We start from the raw sequence: 21,778 nt of genomic DNA, 5'->3' as shown, positions 1-21,778 counted from the left end.
TCCTCTCTCCCATAGAGGATTTAGCCAAGCCAGTGCCTCTCCCGTGAGATGGGACATGATGAAGGCTACTCTGGCTCGGTCGCTGGAAAACTGGTGTGTCAACAGTTCGAAGTGCAGAGTGCACTGGTTAATGAAGCCCTGTGCCTGGCTGGGATCTCCGCCAAAACGAGGAGAGGCGGGGACCGGGAAGAGATGCCATGGTGTTGATGGGCTGCGGCGGTGCCGGGGTAGTAAGTGTGCGAGTGGAGACAGCTCCGGAAGAGGTAGTCAATGTGTCCAGGCGGGAGATAACACCACGCAGGTGACTCAGGATGGACTCCTGTTGGGACCTCTGATGGGAAAGTTCATGACATAGGTCCGAGAGCGAGGGAGCTTGGGTGCCACCGGGTTCCATGGCCCGAGCAAACTGTAACGGGTCTGGGAGGTGGAACCTCTGAGCAACTATACTATTACTATTCCTTGTAAGGAAGCGGGTGGCTCCCAGGGAAGACGGGCAGGTAGTCACAGCAAGTGACAGGGACAGTCTCTGGGTAGAAGGGCAGGTAGTCACGGCAAGTGACAGGGACAGTCTCTGGGTAGAAGGGCAGGTAGTCACGGCAAGTGACAGGGACAGTCTCTGGGTAGAAGGGCAGGTAGTCACGGCAAGTGACAGGGACAGTCTCTGGGTAGAAGGACAGCAGGCAGGTGGCTGGTGAGCGCTCCCAGGTGAGCAGGCGAGAGTCTCTGGACAGGCAGGTGGTCACGGCAAGTGACGGCAGAACCTCCAGGTAGACTAGCAGACAGGTAGCAGTTGGATGCTCCCAGGTGAGCGGGCAAGAGTCTCTGGACGGGCAGGTGGTCACGGCAAGTGACGGCAGAGACTCCAGGTAGACTAGCAGACAGGTAGCAGGTGGACGCTCCCAGTTGAGCGGACAAGAGTCTCTGGACAGGCAGGTGGTCACGGCAAGTGACGGCAGAGCCTCCAGGTAGACTAGCAGACAGGTAGCAGGTGGACGCTCCCAGTTGAGCGGGCAAGAGTCTCTGGACCGGCAGGTGGTCACGGCAAGTGACGGCAGAGCCTCCAGGTAGGCTAGCAGGCAGGTAGCAGGTGAGCGCTCCCAAGTGAGCGGGCAAGAATCTCTGGACAGGCAGGTGGTCACGGCAAGTGACGGCAGAGCCTCCAGGTAGGCTAGCAGGCAGGTAGCAGGTGAGCGCTCCCAGGTGAGCGGGCAGGCTGGTCCATAGACAGACTGACAGGTGTCGGAAGGCAGACCGTCGGACCGCAGTCTTGCAAGCAGGTAAGCGGATATCAGGCAGGTATCAAGCAGGAATCTGGCAGGTGACTGGCAGGTAACAAGCAGGAATCTGGCAGGTGACTGGCAGGTAACAAGCAGGAATCTGGCAGGTAACTGGTAACGGGACCTGAGGGCTGAAGCAGAGTGAAGGCTTTGCAACAACATTGCTCGGGCACCTCTATTTTGGAGGAGGTACCTTATATATGGTGAAGTCCTCCGGCCATTGGCCGGGGACTCCTTAGGACGACGCACGCGGCCCCTTTAAGAGAGGGGGAGCGCGCCCGCGCGCGCCCTAAGCACCGTGGCCAGGAAGCAGCGCGCGCTGCCAGCAGAGCTGGAGGAAGACGCCGGGCACGGAGCGGAGAGGTGAGGGGAACAGCGTCCCTGCCTAGCAGGAGGACTACACATGTAAACGCAGATCACAAAATCTTTCAGATGATCTTTTTTTTTTAACACTCAAATCCCCTATGGATATTTATGTTTACTAAAGGATTCCTTACCCATTCTTCTGACAGCTCTTCTTTAGGTATGGACACATACCGGCATCCGGCATAAGGACAGCTGGAGACTTTTCCTTTTTCTGTGATATTGGATAATCTTGTTCATTTCTAACGCTTTAAATCTTTCAAATTCTTTTCGAAAAATGTATCATAAAGGGACTTCCTCAGGTCAGTTTTGCTTGTGGTTGTGTTACCATTATTTGTGCCAAATGTATCAAAGAGTTGCACGATGTTTGATAAATGTTTATGTAGCACTTCCATCTTTATTTATTCATTTTACTCACTTATATAGCATCAACCTATTCCGATGCGCTTTACAGACATTATCATTGCTGTCCCCATTGGGGCTCACAATCTACATTCCCTATCAGTATGTCTTTGGAGTGTGGGAGGAAACCGACGCAAACATGGGGAGAACATACAAACTTCTTGCAGATGTTATCCTTGGTGGGATTTGAAACCAGGATCCCAGTGCTGCAAAGCACCAATGCTAACCACTGAGCCACCGTGTATCTTTATCCACCGAGCCACCGTGTATCTTTATCCACCGAGCCACCGTGTATCTTTATCCACTGAGCCACCGTGTATCTTTATCCACTGAGTCACCGTGTATCTTTATCCACTGAGCCACCGTGTATCTTTATCCACTTTTAACGTCACCCGTCGTTCTTAGACCTGTGTAGCTTTCCAAGCCCAATTTCTAAAAGTTGCAAGAGTGCTGTAAAATAGGAAGCTGCACATTTTTGCTCAAAAATGATGCGTCACAAAATAGTTTCGTGTTTTTTTAACACCAAAAATTTTTTGTAAATTCCTCGCTACATTGCCCCTTTTCCAGCCAAATTTTGTAGAAAAAAAAAAAAAAGACAAGGCACAGACAGCGAAGTTAAATTTGCCTACAGGAATGATTTTGATCTGGAGCGCATTGTACCCGGATACAGTCACTAGCGGGAATGTCAAACATCTTCTCAATTTGTTTCTCCACCCTCTCCGGATCTGCATTCTTCAAGTCTATCTAAAAGCAAAAGTATAAATACTAATTATTTATCAAAGCTGGACAAAATCTAGAAACCATATAATAAAACTGGCATAAAATATAGTGCTGAACAAGAGTTTAGGGAGAGATGTACAACTGGCACTGGCCTTTAGAAGGGATTGTGTAATCGCACAAAACTAGCAAAAATGTAAAGTGCCTGTAAAACAAGGAACGTGCAATTTACCTCTTAGTAAAAATCCTATTCTTTCTCAAGAACGGGAGGAATTTTAATTTCATAATTTTTTTTAATCAAATCATTTTTATTGAAAAACTCCAAATACAAATTTTCCATCTTTCAAATAACATACATGACATAGTAATTCCATAGTATAAAACATGAACAAAGTATCTGAACTTCAATTCCCTAACCCACCCTAAACCCAAATCCCAACACTCCAGAGAGAACCATTTTCAGAGCAGTTCTAGAATAACGGACTACAGCATTCGTAGAAGGGGGAAGAAGATAAAAAAGTGACTAACAAAGGGATAGCAGCGTTTTAATTTTATCATTTACTGCTTGATGCCTGAGCCGGGAAGTGCACGCTTGAAAACTGTTGCAGGCTGCTGTAATCACAGGACACAAGCAAACAGCATGGCATTTCCTATCAGCAGGGAGGAAGTAAAGGGAACAGTAATGAAAGTCTCCTCCTACTCCGCTCCATAATGAAATGAACAGTGTGCATGCTACAAATGCGATGCATACAGCAAACAATTCATTTTCCATACACAGGTTTTGAGTTGACCACTGGATATACACATGTGTATAACTAATTACCAGAACTGGAAATCGAAAAAAAAGACGAGCAAGTTTGGGTGAATCCTGCCTTCATTACTGCACAGCCGCTCATAGAGGGATTGGTACTAGGAACAGCAGGAGTGCCGGCGATGTTCACAGATTTACCTGCTGCGGGACTGAAGGAGTCTGATAGTGTTCGGCTCTAAGCTTTTTACCTTGTTTACGACAGGAATAATTGAAAGCTGTGCTTCAAAGGCGAGGAAGAAGTTGGTCACTGTCTGCGCTTGAATACCCTTAAGAGGGGAAAAAATATATATATACATATATACAAATACTGAAACATCTAAATGCATTAGAACATCAAACCTGGTGAAGCGGTAAATGACTTGTCCTCCAGGGATACAGGCTACTGTCATTCAGTAATTATTTAATAGGAATTTTACATTTTATGTGATCACCACGCTAGAATGTAAATGATGAAAACACAACTCCTCACCATATGAAGATATTTTGTGTTTTATAGAACAGCATTTCTGTGGAGTAACACGACTGATTTACTGTGTATGCACCATAGCCTTCATTTGATGTCACTTACTGTCACCTGTCACCTTGCCCCAACTCTGCAATCCCCAATATCAGTCCATGACCTCAATGGGGTCACTATAAAATTCTAAAGAGGACTGGTTATGTCTCTATTAGAAAATAGACAAACTTAGGATAGAAACAATATGAGCATATACCCTGCTATAAGTAAGTAAAAAGCAATAGTGAATATATATAATATAGGGTACTTAGTAAACATGGTTTTTGATTTAAAAAAAGCCATCCCACCCGCACCAAGGTGTACCCAGTCAGTTATGTGAAATATATAATAAAATACACTTTAGTACAATATTAGTGTTTTATCCCTTTAAATCTGCTGCTACTTCTGTCACCATGGTAACTGCATTCATGCTCAGCCAATAGGATTGCTCGGTTTGAATTTGGGAAAAAAAAAAAGTCCTATATCGTCAGTTTGTTCCTTCTCATCTGAGTGTGAAGACAGACACCTGCGATCAGCGAGAGATTATAGGTATAAGACGTGATATAATATAACGGACGGAGCCACATCCCATCACACGCACTCAGCGACCACAACTCACAGGAATCAGCACATTTACCAGACAATAAGTTATTATTCCCCAACACATAATACGCTGAGACACCAGTGGGGGGCGCCGCACTCGTTACATCTCCCATCTGGATGGATCCAGCGACGAGATCCTGATATTTCCCCCCAGCTCCGCTCCTCCATAGGGAATGGCCCAGATGCACGCAGAACGGACCGAAGTGTAATACTGCTAGAACTCTGCATGATATCACATCCTCCATATATACCACATAATAAAGGGGTGCTCCCACTGGGACAGGTCATCACCTATCCAGAGATCAGTGATAACTTGTTCCAACTAGACATCCCCTTTAATGGAAGAGATCACATCTCTAACAGTCAATACGCTATTCATTCCCAATCTTCCCTGGCCCCAGTAATGCCCCTGAGTATATCGCCAATATGAGCCAATCATCAAACCCTCTGCTGACTGTTCCCGATGTCTTATAGAGTTTGGAGACGTTTCTACAAGAGAAGATATCAGCGGACACCATGGGGGTGGAGTATTCTGCCAGCGATGGAGCAGGTAGTATCCACCAGTCTGTGATATCTGACCTTCCTCCATATTCTGCTCTTACATGCGTTTCTTCAGCTTTACCCCTTCCCGACATAACCAATTTATGTTTTTTTTCTGTTTTTTCCTCCGCTTTTTCCAAGGGCTATAACTTTTTGATATCTGTCCACATAGTGTGAGGTCTTGTTATTTTGTAGGATGAGCTGTCCTTATAAATGACACCATTCATTTACCACATAGTCCTAGAAAACGGGAAAAACATTTCAAGTGCAGTAAAAGTGCGAAAAAAAAAGCCTGACATTGTTTTTCTGGGAACGGTTTTAACGGCGCACATTGTGTGGTAAAATGACCTGGTAATAGGATCCTACTCCTCAGTGGGATTACAGCAAGACCAAACTTCTCCAATAGTTTTGGCAAAAGAAAAAAACTTTTTTTTGATGCTGTCACCATTTTTTCTGAGACCCGTAACATTTTCAGTTTTCGGGTTGATGGAGCTGTGTGGGGGCTTATTTTTTGAAGGGCAAGAGGACTTTATTGATAACATTTTGGGACACATATGTCATGGTCATCGCTTCTTACAGGATTTTCTGCAGTATTGAGGCGAACGAAAAAATGCAATTTTGTCTTTTTGAATTTTTTTCTGTGTTCACTGATCGTTTTTTTTTTTATATTTTGATAGATTGTATTTCTCTGAAAGAGACCATACCACAAAATGTGCATATTTTTATTATCTTTATTTTTAGTGGGAGGTGAGTTGAACGTGTGGGGTTTTAATAAATATATATATACTTTTTTTCACTGTATTTGTATACATCATCTGATTGCTTGTGCTATATACAGCGATACCACAGTAATGCTCCATATAGCAAAACCACGGTCTTCTTTACAGCCCAAATGAAGCTTTATGATGACAGGCACGGAGGCTTCAGCAGACCCCCGGATGTCATAGCAGTCCATCGGCGCCCTATGATCGCGTCACAGGAGCGCCGGTGGGCGTATGGAACGACGCGTCCCAATGCTGGCGCACTGTTAATGCTGCTGTTAGAGATTGACAGCAGCACTGAACAGGTTAACAGTGGTGGGCAGATCTTCGCTCCACTCGCAGCTGTTAGAGGCAGGTCCTGGTTGTTTGTCACAGCCATTATCTGCCATGTACGGGGCGAGCTGACCCTGCTCCATACACCCGCTACTGACTTATACCATACATGTACAGCAGATGTTGGTAAGGAGTTAAAGTGGTTGTCCAGCTTTGGGGCCATTTTTTTTTACTTTAATGCAAGTATTTGGGGCTAAAATTGATTTCTGTAATTGAGTTTCATTAAAAATGTTGCCTTCTGTAGCATCTGTGCTGCACTGTCTATTGCTGGCTGCAAAATTAGCTAACTGAGAATCTATCAGTGAGCTCCTTAGTCTTAAGGGAGAGTTTGTAGATCTTTAATCTGTTTTTTTTTCCTGAGTGCCTATTAGCTGATCTATGCCCAAAGAAAACACAAAACTTGAATGTGCAGGGAAACAATAAGTCTGTAATAGCCGGTGAAAAACACTTAATGAAACCTAAATGTAAAAAATTACTTTTAGTAGTAAATACATGACATGAGAAAATATACACTGCTCAAAAAAATAAAGGGAGCACTTAAACAACAGAATATAACTCCAAGTAAATCAAACTGCTGTGAAATCAAACTGTCCACTTAGGAAGCAACACAGATTGACAATCAATTTCACATGCTGTTGTGCAAATGGAAGACAATAGAGGGAAATTATTGGCAATTATCAAGACACACTCAATAAAGGAGTGGTTCTGCAGGTGGAGACCACAGACCATATCTCAGTACCAATGCTTTCTGGCTGATGTTTTGGTCACTTTTGAATGTTGGTTGTGCTTTCACACTCGTGGTAGCATGAAACGGACTCTACAACCCACAGAAGTTGCTCAGGTAGTGCAGCTCATCCAGGATGGCACATCAATGCGAGCTGTGGCAAGAAGGTTTGCTGCGTCTGTCAGCGTAGTTCCAGAGGCTGGAGGCGCTACCAGTAGACATGCCAGTACACCAGGAGACGTGGAGGAAGCCATAGGAGGGCAACAACCCAGCAGCAGGACCCCTACCTCCGCCTTTGTGCAAGGAGGAACAGGAGGAGCACTTCCAGAGCCATGCAAAATGACCTACAGCAGGCCACAAATGTGCATGTGTCTCCATAAACTGTTAGAAACCGACTCCATGAGAGTGGGATGAGGGCCAGACGTCCACAGATGGGGGTTGTGCCCAATGCCAGACCTCATGTGGCTGGAGAGTGTCAGCAGTTCCTGCAAGATGAAGGCATTGAAGCTATGGACTGGCCTGCCCGTTCCCCAGACCTGAATCCCATTGAGCACATCTGGGACATCATGTCTCACTCCATCCACCAACGTCACGTTGCACCACAGACTGTCCAGGAGTTGGTGGATGCTTTAGTCCAGGTCTGGGAGGAGATCCCACAGGAGACCATCCGCAACCTCATCAGAAGCATGTCCAGGCGTTGTAGGGAGGTTATACAGGCACGTGGAGGCCACACACAATACTGAGCCTCATTTTGACTTGTTTTAAGGACATTACATCAAAATTGGATCAGCCTGTAGTGTGTTTTTCCACTTTAATTTTGGGGGTGACTCCAAATCCAGGCCTCCATTGGTTAATACATTTGATTTCTATTGATGATTTTTGTGTGATTTTGTTGTCAGCACATTCAACTTTGTACAGAACAAAGTATTCAATGAGAATATTTCATTCATTCATATCTAGGATGTGTTATTTGAGTGTTCCCTTTATTTTTTTGAGCAGTGTGTATATATAATATAAACAATTACTGCAGCTTTAATGCTATTTATTACGTCTCAGGAGGAGGACGGAAGAGGAAGAGGATGGAAGAGGCGGAGGACGGAAGAGATGGAGGACGGAAGAGGCGGAGGATGGAAGAGGAGGAGGACAGAAGAGGAGGAGGACGGAAAAGGAGGAGGACGGAAGAGGAGGAGGATGGAAGAGAAGGAGGACGGAAGAGGCGGAGGATGGAAGAGGCGGAGGATGGAAGAGGCGGAGGACAAAAGAGGCGGAGGACGGAAGAGGGGGAGGACGGAAGAGAAGGAGGACCGAAGAGGAGGAGGACGGAAGATGAGGAGGATGTAAGAGGAGGAGGACGTAAGAGGAAGAGGACGGAAGAGGAGGAGGACGGAAGAGGCGGAGGACAGAAAAGGCGGAGGAAGGAAGAGGCGGAGGACAGAAGAGGCGGAGGACGGAAGAGGCGGAGGACAGAAGAGAAGGAGGATGGAAGAGAAGGAGGACGGAAGAGGAGGAGGATGGAAGAGGAGGAGGACGGAAGAGGAGGAGGACGTAAGAGGAAGAGGACGGAAGAGGAGGAGGACGGAAGTGGAGGAGGATGGAAGAGGAGGAGGACAGAATAGGAGGAGGAGGACAGAACTGCACCTTAAGATCCCTAAGGGGAAAGGGATGGTAGTAATATAGTGGTAGTATATCCATATTAGTGTAATATGAGTAATAATACTAGTGATAATAGTAAGAAAGTAATAAAATAACAGTAGTAATAGTAGTAGGTAGAATAGCAGTGTGATCCAGGGTCCTAGGACTGATCGCCTTTTCTCGGGGTCAAGAAGGAATTTTTCCCCTGTGACACAAATTGGCTGAAGGTGTCCTGGGGTTTTTGCCTTCTTCTGGATCAACACTGTAGGTATAGGGCAGTATTAGTAGTGATAGGAAAGAAGAATAATACTGTAATAAGATAGCACAATGTAATAATAACCATATCAAATAGATTTATAAAAACAAATTAAAATAACTCCAGTAGTACAATAATTAGTGTAATATTATATAACTTCTAATAACATTATTAGGTTTGATCCAGGGTCCTAGGACTGATCGCCTTTTGCCGGGGTCAAGAAGGAATTTTTCCCCTGTGACACAAATTGGCTGAAGGTGTCCTGGGGTTTTTGCCTTCTTCTGGATCAACACTGTAGGTTTAGGGCAGTATTAGTAGTGAAAGGAAAGAAGAATAATACTGTAATAAGATAGCACAATATAATAATAACCATATCAAATAGATTTATAAAAACAAATTAAAATAACTCCAGTAGTACAATAATTAGTGTAATATTATATAACTTGTAATAACATTATTAGGTTTGATCCAGGGTCCTAGGACTGATCGCCTTTTGCCGGGGTCAAGAAGGAATTTTTCCCCTATGACACAAATTGGCTGAAGGTGTCCTGGGGTTTTTGCCTTCTTCTGGATCAACAGCTTTAGGCATAGGGATTTTAGTAATACCATTATTAGAATCACAAGATTAATAAAAAAAAAATAGAATTACATTTTTTTAATTAGTTTTATAACAGTTACAATTAATTGCATTAATGCAATAATAATAAATAGTAAAAATGGTGGTAATAATAATAATACAAAAAACTAGTCCCAGTTAGTAAGTTAGTGTAATGTTAGTGTAGGGACCCATCTGAAGAGGTCGCCTTGACGTTGGCAGATGGGCTCGCACAATTTGCTCAAAATGTGCGCTAAGAACCTCATATTTCTATGTACAGGAGATCTAGCAGTAATACCATTCAGGAGATAGATATCTGTGTACACACATTTTGTTATATACTTTTGTGCAGCACACAGGGCAGGCATACAGGTACAGGGCGAGAGTGTTACAGTGATATTATAACTCGGCCTTAAGGATAAAATGCTGATAACTACAGATCCTGGAAACACATCCGAAACTAGACCTTGTAAGTAACTGGTTCCCAGCTAGTGGTAAATATGTACAGGGCAGTCCGGTACCAAGACCTGCTCTATAGGACACATTATCATCAGGCAGGTCCTTACAAGATCTGCGGCAGAAGTGTGGCTGTGTAACACAGTCCTGCTCCTGCCTCAGCTGCCCACAGTGGAGCCAACCTTGATCCTGGCAGCTTAATCCATTGTATGACACAGTAGGGGGCTTCCACAGCATTTAGGCACTTTAGACAGGAGAGGGAGGCATGATCATGGTGCCAATGAGTTTCTATGGCAGCTGAGATCTAACAATGGACCCCATGACGGCCATCTTACTGCTCCTATTAGACCCCGGCTGAGGAAAGGTCTATGAGGACACCGGTCAGACTTATGTCGCCTGCTCTGCACATATTAGAAATACCTAGGGCTGATTAGTTTGCCATTTGTAAATCTGATCCAGCAGCGCTGGGCTACCACTGACGTGATCAGGGCTATTGCTCTCCTAGATTGGGCAGAGGAGCTCAGTATTCAGCAGGAGCTGGCCGAGGAGAGCAGAGCAACTTGCATGGGGCTGCTGCACAAGAAGCAACTCACAAGGTGGAGATTTACCCGGAGACGCTGTGCTTGGGCTGTGATCTGCTGTGCAGGCTGCATAGTAGATGCCTCGAAGGACCCTAACTTCACCCCTAACAGGCACAGCAGAGCTCGGACGGCTGCAAGTGAACGGAGAGTGGCTGATTAGTAACTGCTGCATCTCCTGCAGCTCAGATAAGAGCCGCACAGAGCGGGGGTTCAGTAATGATGAATATGGGAAGTGTCCGCCCCTCACATGCCCTATATGCGGCCTCCAGAGGTAAAGTCTCCCCTGTAACCAGCGCCTCCTCCCACCTTCTCTGCTGGCATGCTCCATTACTTAAAGGGGATGTCTGAAGAAAACAAGTTATCACTTATCCACAGGCTCGGTGATCACTTACTGATCGTGGGGTCTGACCGCTGCGAGCCATCGTCTGATCGGGAAGGAGTGGAAAGTCAGGGATCAACTGCAGCTCCATTCATTCTCTATGGGGCTCCGGAAAAGCCGAGCTCAGCGCTTGAATGCCACATAGGGAATGAATGGAGCGGATCCTGGAGTAATAACATGTCCTCCTCTCCTCAGCTTTCTGTCTGTGTAAGTGGCTCAGCCCTTGTCTCCCCTTCTGCTCCGGCTTCTGTGCTGGTCCTTGTGAGGAAGAGGAAACCCTCTGCCCTTCTGCTCCGGCTTCTGTGCTGGTCCCTGTGAGGAAGAGGAAACACTCTGCCCTTCTGCTCTCAGTCCTCTGCGACTTTTCACAATCACTCAGTGCACCCATTATATGTAATAAGGATCATTCTTCATCCCTTGTCCAGCTTTCATCCCCCCCAGTCTGACCAGCGGACAAGATAATAAACATGTGAGTGGAAGGTTCACAATTATTAGATGTGTTGTGAATAGTCTCCACAGCATTATCCGGAGAAAACTGCAGGGTGACCGCTTGTGAAACCAGCACAAAATCCAGCGGACTGCGCTTCCCTGCCCCCCGCCGGTCTCTGTATCCTGGCATTCAGCTATTCCATTTGGTGCTTATTCTGGAAGGAAAACAAAAATGTGATGTTCTTACACAGACGCCTGAAGACGCAGCTTTTCATCATCCATGTTGGGCTGTTGTATGACGTGTGGATTACTCTGCTTGTTGGATTCTTGCATTACCACAAACACTGCCTTTATTTTGTGATTTCTGTGCCGCTTCCCACTTCTATTGGCAGTGTGATATATCAGCACGTGAGGGCTGCCACAATCATGTGTCAATAGGTTATTGCTGGAGGCCGTGATATAGAGACCATCCTGGACCAGGGAGGAGTTGGTACAGAAGCACCTAGAGAGGGGGGTATAGGGGCTTCATTTCAATTTTAAACTTAGCTGGATTGTGTTTAGCTACAAGAATGGAAAGTAAAATAATAAAATCTTTATTTTTTTTTTCTATTTGGCAAAATCGTCCATCAGAGGTTTGGCCACTACCGAAAAGTTTTTGATGAACTTACAGTAGTAGCTGGCGAAACCCAAAAAACTTTGTAACGCCTTTAAGTCTTGAATATAATACCAATCCAGTACCGTCCGGACTTTGGCCAGATCCATGCAAAAACGGTGAATGATAAGAACTAACCCTGAATGGAGAACATACATTTCTCTGGTTTGACAAATAATTTATTATCTTTGAGTATCTGTAAGACCTGCCTGACATGTACCTGATGTGACTGGAGGTAAATAAATTAATAGGTAATCAAGATTGGTTTGTTGTGATCTACCTGCCAGATGACTAAAAATGTCACTAACAGTGTTGAAAGAAAGCGGGAGCATTAGTCAACCCAAATGCCATCACAAGCTTTTCATAGTGCCCCTCAGGAGTATTGAAGGCCATCTTCCACTCATCTCCTCAATGTGAATGAGATTATAAGCCCCCCTGAGGTCTAGTTTAATCAAATCGTAGGAGCCAAATTTTTTTCTAAAGAGGTCGGGGATGAGAGGGAGAGGATATGCATCCCAGACCGTGATCCGATTAAACTCGCGAAAATCAAGGCGGGGGCGCAACCCCCAGTCTTTTTTTTTGACAAATAAAAACCCCACCGCAACGGGAGATGAAGAACGTCTTATATGGCCCAATGGTAGACTGACTGACCATGCTGTTCTGAACTGCCACCCTAAGATGGCTTCCCATTATATACCTACTGTATAAGTGCTCCCTCTAACGGCTTCCTCCACCCACACCCACTACTGGTTCCCCCTACCTTTGGGTTCCCCCAACTCCAGCCAGGGACAGGGCTCAGCAGCTGCACTCTGCATGTTGGATGCAGGTGTTTTGGGGGGTTCCATGCAGCACTCCCATCTTACCTGAGTGAAGGGAGACACCACACCTCTGGGTCAGGTGCAGTACCGCTGTGTCGACTGAACACTCAGGGGCGCCACATTCCCCCCCCCGGTAAAACACAGCACGTCCGCGGGCTGGAACAGAGCAAAACCAGGCATAACTGACATGCAAAATTTTTAAGATGCATCCGCATATAAGACCATAAAACAACATTTCTTCCCTTTATGGGAGGCACATTTCTTTTAATGTTACTGGTTACATTATAAAACATCATAAGAGCATTGTCATATAAAACAATTTTCAAGACAGTTCCAGCACCAGGGTGCAACAGTAGCAGCATGAGGGACCCGTCCACAAACCCTCAACGTAGGCCCTGGGCATGGCTGCAGGGCATAGACGATCCAATCCTGGACCTCGTCTTCCGCCACGCCAAACGGGTTTTTGTTCTGAGGTATATTTGTAATTATAAAACCAATAGGATGCACTTTAAGAAGTGCTAAACTATGTACAATGTCAACGTCCGGCTTCTCACAGTCCTCAGCCTGTCAGTCTCTGTACCCTGACGGGTAACTGGGTAGCAAACATGAAGTCAACTGCACCCTTCCGGGCAACTTATGTACAGTCCAGTTAACTAAAACAGTTTAACAGTGGGGCCCCCTCCGGGGGAACCCCTGGTTTCTGCAGGCTGACCCAGCCTGGTCATCAGCCTCAGGCTGCAGGGGGACCAGGGATGGAGCAGCGCCAGCCGCATTTGGGAAAGGGACATCACTCCTACCTGCTCCCGCGACTGCGTCAGCTCGTCCTGACACCTCCCTGTTTTTACGCAGCTTCTCTCCACCTCCTCTCCTCTTTCGGGGGCGGTCCCATGGCACTTTGCTGTCGGTCACTCCCTGTGTCGGCCTCCCCGCTTTGACGGACACATCTATGCGGACAGTCACTGTTTCAAGGGGCAGGGCCTGCTTTTGGCGCCATTCTGGGACTCGGCCCACGACGGGAGGTTCCATTCTGTTGTTCTTTAGCACGCACATAATGGTGCTCGTTCTTCTGGGGCGGGCGCCACATTCAAGGCAGAAAACACTTCTTTAGGCGCACATTACCCGCAGATGGCGGGCTGGTCACATATCCTGTTCGTGACGCCAAGTGGTGACTCGCTGCCCCCTGGGCCGCGGGGCACACGGCAGCCGGGCCTTATGGCTGCTTTGGGGAATATCACGGTGGCTGGCCCGGGGCGGTCAGCTCAAAAGGGATTATTTATAGGATTTGTCGTGAAGCCACCTGTGGTGTCTGGTGAGGATCACCAGTGCTGCAACAGTCCTCTGAGGCAGATGTTAGGGCAGCTAGAGATGGAACGGCTCCCCACAGGTGGAGCGGGCCTCAGGGCAGTGTAAATTGATGGAGGGTGCGCTGGGCGTTATAGTGCAGGGAGGGAAATGGCACCAGTGAAGGAATAGACGGAGGCAACTCAGTGCAGTCGTCCAAGATTTTTATTCACAGTTCTTCAGGAAACACACAAGTGCACGTTACAGGTGAAGACCTCCCACGTTGCGCCGTGGTCACCCTGGCAGGGGTTCAATCCTTCCTCAGGAAGTTTAGGAATGCTTGGCAGAACCCCACTTTCTCGTGTTCCTACTTTGACCGTCTTCACACTAGGTCCTTCTCCCTGCTGCCCTGCGCTGCCCACTCTCAATCCCGCTCGGGTATGCTGAAGTCCTTCCTATACGTCGGATCCGGGACCAACCTCACCCCCTGGAGATTAGAATGCAGCAACCGATCCCTCTGTCTTCTGACAGATGCGGGGTGTACGGGTGCTGTCCTCCACGCGCCGTACCCCTGGGATCCCTTCTTAGAATGGAGTCTACTCCCTGCTCCCCTCCGGGGCCTCTATCCCGGGCCCTTCTTGTGGAGCAGAGCTCCTGCTGAGCCTCTGCTCCCAGACAGTCCTCACTGACCGTCTGTACTGTACTGACTGACCATTCTGTTCTGAACTGCCACCCTAAGATTGCTTCCCATTATATACCTACTGTGTGCTCCTTCTAACTGCTTCCTCCACCCACACCCACTACTGGTTCCCCCTACCTTTGGGTTTCCCCCACTCCAGCCAGGGACAGGGCTCAGCAGCTGCGCTCTGCATGTTGCCCTTCCAGCCGGTCTGAAGCAGTGTAATGTTGGATGCAGGTGTTTTGGGGGGTTCTCTGCAGCACTCCCATCTTACCTGAGTGAAGGGAGACACCACACCTCTGGGTGAGGTGCAATACCTCTGTGGCGACTGAACCCTCAGGGGCGCCACATGCCCACGATGCAGAAATGCTCCGGATTTTTCCTGAGTGTTTCTGCATCTCCCTGGCAGAAAAAACGCATGCAGATTTTACATGCGTTTTTCCTGCCAGGGACAAACGTAAGTGAAGCGTTTTTCACATGCATGTCCGCATGCGGGTTGTCAACTGCTTTCCAAGCGATTTTAGCATCACTTGGAAAGTGCTTGACAACTTGGTCACGCTATATAAATCCTTGCAACCGGCATGTATTTATATAGTGTGACCAAGTTAATAGTTGAAAAAAAGAATAAAAATGGTAAAAAAAGAAAAATAGAATTAGACTTACCGGTAATTCTGTTTCTAAGACCCTCCACGACAGCACACCTGGAGGTAGCCTCCCCATCCTAATTAGGGACAGGAAAACAAGATGTTAAATAGCCCCTCCCTGCTACAATCCCCAGTGTTTTCAAAGGACCACACAGTATGAATGCTCTAAATATTTATTAACACTAAGAATTTTTCCAATCAATAAAGAGATGGAGGGAACTACCCATGCTGTTGTGGAGGGTCTTAGAAACCGAATTACTGGTAAGTCTAATTCTATTTTCTCCAATCCCCTCCATGACAGCACACCTGGAGTAATACCAAAGAATGAATTTTAGGGAGCGACAACAGCCTGAAGGACTTTCCTTCCAAATGCTAAGTCTCTATTAGATATTACATCTAGTCTATAATGTTTAGCAAAGGTATGGACAGACGACCATGTAGCTGCCCGGCAAATCTGCTCAATGGATGCACTAGCTTTTTCCGCCCAGGAGACCCACATAGCTCTAGTAGAAAGAGCTTTCAAAGATTTCAGAGGAGGCAAATCTTGAACTATGTATGTTTCACAAATTGCTTTCTTAATCCAATTTGCTAGCGTATTTTTGCAATTTGCTTTCCTTTATTGGGGCCTCCATATTGGACAAATAGGTTCTGATCCTTCCTCCAGGTTTCAGTCTGCCTCAAATAGCGGATTATAGTCCTTCTTACATCCAACGCGTGGAATTCTTCTTCCTTGCTATTTGATGGATTTTGACAGAATGACGGAAGAATTATGGGCTGAGACATATGAAAATTAGACGACACTTTAGGTAGAAAAGAAGGATCCAACTGGAGGATGATCCTGTCCTCCAAAATACAACAATAAGTCTCTCTGATAGACAGGGCTTGGATTTCACTCACTCTTCTGGCTGTAGTCAGAGCTACAAGCAATGCCGCTTTCCAAGACAATTTGTCTATGTGTGCCTCGGCTATTGGCTCGAAAGGATGCATAGTTAGACCTCTAAGAACTACGTTGAGATCCCAAGGTGGAACTATTTTAGCTCTTGTTGGATTAATCCGAGAAGCAGCTATCATGAACCTCTTAATCCATCTGTTTTGGGCCAAATCAGCATCAAAATAGGAACATAAAGGCGAGACTTGGACCTTCAGCGTGCTTGGTCTTAATCCTTTAGACAGACCGTTCTGTAGGAAATCCAAGATTCTGGCCACGTCAGGCCGAAAGGGATCTAATGGACGAGGCTCATACCATAGCTTGAAAGCTTTCTAGATTTTTCCATAGATGGAATTTGTGACTGGTTTTCTGCTTTTCTGCAGTGTATGTGACTCGCCCCCAGGGGTGTCGCGGGGCACCCGGCAGCCGGGCCTAAGACTGCCTGCGGGGATTATCGCGGTGGCTGGCCCAGGGCGGTCAGTGCCAAAAGGAATTATTTGTAGGGAATTTGTTGTGACGCCACCTGTGGTGTCTGGTGAGGATCACCAGCACTGCAACAGTCCTCCGAGGCAGATGTCAGGACAGCTTGAGATGGAACGGCTCCCCACAGGTGCAGCAGGCCTCAGGGCAGTATAAATGATGCAGGTTGCGCTGAGCGTTGTGGTGCAGGGAAAGCGATGGCACAGCAGGAGTAACGGACAGAGACAGGGGATTTGCTTCATTACCTTTACTGGTACAGCTGTTAGGTACGGTCCAGGGTACTCCAGATGAAGGGCGCACTTTTGGACTTCTCCCCAGGGAGCGGGTATAGGGCCTTCTGATCCGTGTCTGTCCCTATGTATGCTCCTGGCCAGCCTGCAACTGGGCATAGCTTATGTGTCCTGCTTTTACTTCACCAGATGCTCAGAAACAGGACCTCTGGTTGGTAACCACTTTCCCTGGACGTCGGGGCCTTCGTGGTTCCTGATCCTGTGTGTGTCTAGCCTTCAGGTTTGCCAGGGACTTGTAGTCCTCCTGGGATTCCGGTTATCCCCACTGGGTGTAAAGGGTCCCTGTAGGTGCGGACCCGGTGTCCGGTAGATATAACGGGGTGAGCTTATTGTGCTCCTCTGCCCCCTTGGTTTCACTCCCCTTTTTCTCCTTGCCGTCGGCCAAACTCGGGGCCCGCACTACTAGGCAGCTGACGTGCTGCATCTTCACCGCTATCTGAGCGTCGGCACGTTCTCAGGCTCTCTCTCTATCTGGGCTCCCTCTGCTGGTATGAGTTGGAAGGTAGAGGTGTTTGTATGTAGTGAGGGCCTCTTGTGGAGAAATCCATCCATGCACCCTTCTAGGTTCTGTGGCACCAATGCACAGCAGGGCGCCACATTTGGATCACCTGTACTGAGAAGCCTTTGGCTTTTCAGAGGGCGGTCTCAGAAGCCAAGCAGCTAGAGCCAAATTCTGAGGGGCCGGATGGAAAATCTGGCCCTAATGCAGCAGATCGTGGATTCGAGGAAGCATCAATGGATCATCCATTCTTAGACTGCTCAATGTTCCGAACCATGCTCTTTTTGGCCACATTGGAGCTATTAGGATAGTCTTGACCCCTTCCGACCTGATTTTTTGTAAAGTCCTTGGTATTAACAGAATCAGGGGAAAAGCATTAGCGAGCCCAACTTTCCAAGGGTGAGCGAATGCATCTATCCCTGTTGCTGAATCCTCGGGTTTTAAAGAGAAAAAGGCTCTTACTTTTGCGTTTTCCTGGTTCGCAAACAGGTCCACATCTGGGTATTCCCACTTTTGAACAATCATCTGAAATATCTTCGAGTTCATGCTCCACTCCCCTGGATGAATGTCTTTTCTGCTCAGAAGATCTGCATGATAGTTGTCGGAGCCCCTCAGATGCAGAGCCGATAAGGATAGTAGATTATGCTCCGCCCAGTGGAAGATCCTTTCGGAGATCATCTGTAACCTCCTGTTTCTTGTACTTTCCTGATGTCTCAAGTGGGCTACAGTTGTCATATTGTCCGAGTAGACTCTGACATGCGACCCCTGAAGCACAGTAGTGGCTGCCCATAGGGTTTCTTCCACCACTTTCATTTCTCTTAAGTTTGAGTACTGCTCTGCTATTTCTTGCGACCAGACCCCTTGGAAGGCCACGTGGGAGACTACTGCTCCCATCCCCTTTTGCTTGCGTCTGTTTTGACGGATAACAAGGGAAGTTGAATCCATGCTGAACTTTTCTCCAGATTTCCTGGACAGAGCCACCAATTTAAAGATGCTTTCACCTTCTCTGGCAGATGAATTCTGTTGGAGAGGGAACTTGGAGATCTGTCCCAACAGGAAAGGATGTAGTTTTGAAGGACCCTTGAATGCGCTTGAGCCCAAGGTACCGCCTGAATAGATGAGGTCATGGACCCGAGGACGGACATGGCGAATCTTAATGACACTCCGCTCTGGTTCTTTAGTGCATAAACTTTCGACCTCAACTGAATCTGCTTCTCTTTTGGCAGAAAAGAGGCTTGTTGCTGAGAATCCAGGAGAATTCCCAAGGAGGTCTTCCTGGTGGAGGGAATCAGATCTGACTTTTGGTAGTTTATCAACCATCCCAAGGATTCCAGGATCTGGAGGGTCATCTGGAGGTCTCTTTCCAAACTTGAAACCGAGGGAACCATCACCAAAAAATTGTCTAAATATGGGACGATGCAGATATTCAGTTTCCTTAGATAAACCTACTACCTCTGCCATGATCTTTGTAAACAGGCGGGGTGCTGACGAAATGCCGAAGGGGAGTACATTGAATTGAAAATGAAGTACCTCTCGGTTCTGAGTTACAGCAAATCTGAGAAATTTTCTGTAATCCGGATGAATTGGCACGTGGTAGTAAGCCTCTGGCTGGTCTACTGTTGCCACGACAAATCCTTTTCCAATCAATAAGCTGCCATTGAGGAAGGAAGCTCGCAATTCTGCCTCCTACCTTCTTGGCGTCATTGTCTGTCCTGCCTAGAACCTTGAAAGATATTCCTACCTCTTCCCCCTTTTGTGTAACTCCAGCGACCAGTTTTACCCTTGCCTCTGTACTGAAATGCTTGCTGCTGTTGCTGTTGAGGGAGAAGAAATGGTCTCTTTCTGAAACTTTTTGGATTCTTTGGCTCTGGCAGAGACTTCTTCTTGTCGGATGCTTTCTCCAACAACTCGTCTAGGACCGCCCCAAACATATACTCTCCTTTAAATGGAATGGAACAAAGCTTAGATTGTGATGCGTTGTCCCCACTCCACATCTTGAACCACAAAGCTCTTCTCGTAGAATTTGATAATGCTGCCAATCTTGCCGCAATCTTGACCGACTCCGCCAAGGCATCCGCTAGGAATCCAGTGGCCTTCTGCAGAAAAGGAAGAGATGCTAGGAGGTCCTCTTGAGTGGTACCTTTCCAGAGATGTTCCTCTAGTTGTTGGAGCCAGAGGAACTTGGAACGAGCTACACAAGTTGAAGCGATATTAGTCTTCAGTGAAGCCGCCGATGTTTCCCATGCCTTCCTTAGAAGGCTTTCCATCTTCCTATCCATAGGATCTTTGAGCTGTGACGAGTCTTCAAAGGGAAGGGTTGTTTTCTTCGCAACCCTTGCCACCTGTACATCAACCTTCGGGACTTCCATCCATAGCTTAGCCGCCTTTTCATCTAGAGGGAATCTATCCTTCATTTCTCCTGCCATACTAAGCCTTTTCTCAGGTGACTCCCATTCATCCAAAATAAGACTCCAAATGTTGTCATGCACAGGGAACACTACCTTCTTCTTGGATTTCAGACCGCCAAACATTTCATCCTGAACTGTACTGGTTTCCTTCTCCTCTTCCACCTGCATCGTGTCTCTCACCTGCGACAACAATTCCTCCATATTCTCAGACGAAAAGTAATATTTCCTATCTTCCTCATGATCTTCACTTAGGACCCCTTCTTCCGGTTCCTCCATAGACCCTAATTCTGAATCAGAGGTCTCCCTAACCGTATATTTTCTCCTTTTGGGGGGAGATGGACCTTCAGCTCTGGCTTGTGAGAAGGAGGCTAGGGAAGATTGTATTTCCTGCCGAACCATTCCCCTGACTTCTTCCATAAGGGAAGGCTGTTCTTCCTTCACAATGTTGTCAGTGCATTTCCAGCAGAGGGGTTTCTTATGCCCTGAAGCTAGCTTTTTTATACAGATGGCACATTTGCGAACTGTAGTGCTTTCTCCCACTGTCGGTGCAGGATCCTTGTCTCCCTAAATTAAAAATAAAAAAAGGGGAGATTTAAAATATATTTAGGATCCTGCTCAAAAGAGAGTGGGGAATAACCTAAGACCTAGTACTTACTGGGGCCGGGTTAGCGCTGGGCTCTGCAGACGCAGGCTTTGGAACAGCACCCTCCATAGTAGCAGAATATTCTGTCCTACCTTAATGGAGTCTTCTTATCTGGGTCTTTTATAGGGGAGACCGAGATCCAGTGCCAAATTTTCACCTATCTAGTGAAGGATCCTCATTTTCAGGGCAAACCGCGGCTTCTCCTTTTGAATTTCCCGCCGCGGCCCCATGCGTTCCACGGTGGAACGCACCAGAAGTGACGTCCCGCTGGCCAAAAGCCTGACTTCCGGCACGCCGCCATGGAGGACAGAGGAGACTCCGGCCAGGGAGCAACAGGAGGCCCCCAGCCCCCAAAACCCTACTCGGCTTTACACGCAGGCGAGTGTGTGTGGGGGGGGTCCCGCTCTCAAGGAGACACGGGAGCTGCAAAGGAAGGAAGGTCGGAGGCGATCGCTCCCTGCAGCCCGGCAGGTAAATTTAATAGGGCCCTGCTTGCCGGCCGCAGGCACCCCAGGTAACCTCTTCATCCCATAGGGACAGGAAAACACTGGGGATTGTTGGGGGAAGGGGCTATTTAACCTCTTGTTTTCCTGTCCCTAATTAGGATGGGGATGCTACCTCCAGAAAATAACATTATACTTACCTTCTGATGGCCCCCGGTCTTTTCTCCACTGCGTCTGGTCTCTTGTATGGCTCGCGGTGGAGTGAAAGGATCTTCCATGACGTCATTTAGTCATTGGACAGGTCACGAGACTGCCGTGACCTGTTGAACATCCGCAACAAGACCACAGAGAAACAAATCAAGAAGAAACGTCACACTCACCGGAGTGTTGATCAGGTTCAGGAGATATTTCTTTCCCTCGTAAGTGTAAAACAGAGACGCAGTCAGGGCCTTCACCGTAATCCCGCGCTCCCTCTCCACCTGCAGCTTGTCCAGAACTTGCTTATTGGAGGAGGCTTTTGGAATACAACCTGAGGGAAGGAGCGAGACACCAGAATCCACACTGTTAGCTCGTAGTGGCAGTGTCTCCCTCCATACTAGTCTGTCAATGGTAGCTTGTTTCTGTGTTTTATATATGTATTTTAGGTGTGTAAACCCTC

This window comes from Phyllobates terribilis, unplaced genomic scaffold (genome assembly GCF_046119375.1).
Source record: "Phyllobates terribilis strain yellow unplaced genomic scaffold, ASM4611937v1 Scaffold_134__1_contigs__length_4944459, whole genome shotgun sequence".
Taxonomy (NCBI): Eukaryota; Metazoa; Chordata; class Amphibia; order Anura; family Dendrobatidae; genus Phyllobates; species Phyllobates terribilis.
The sequence above is the reverse complement of the archived record's forward strand: the minus strand, read 5'-3'. Positions refer to the sequence as shown.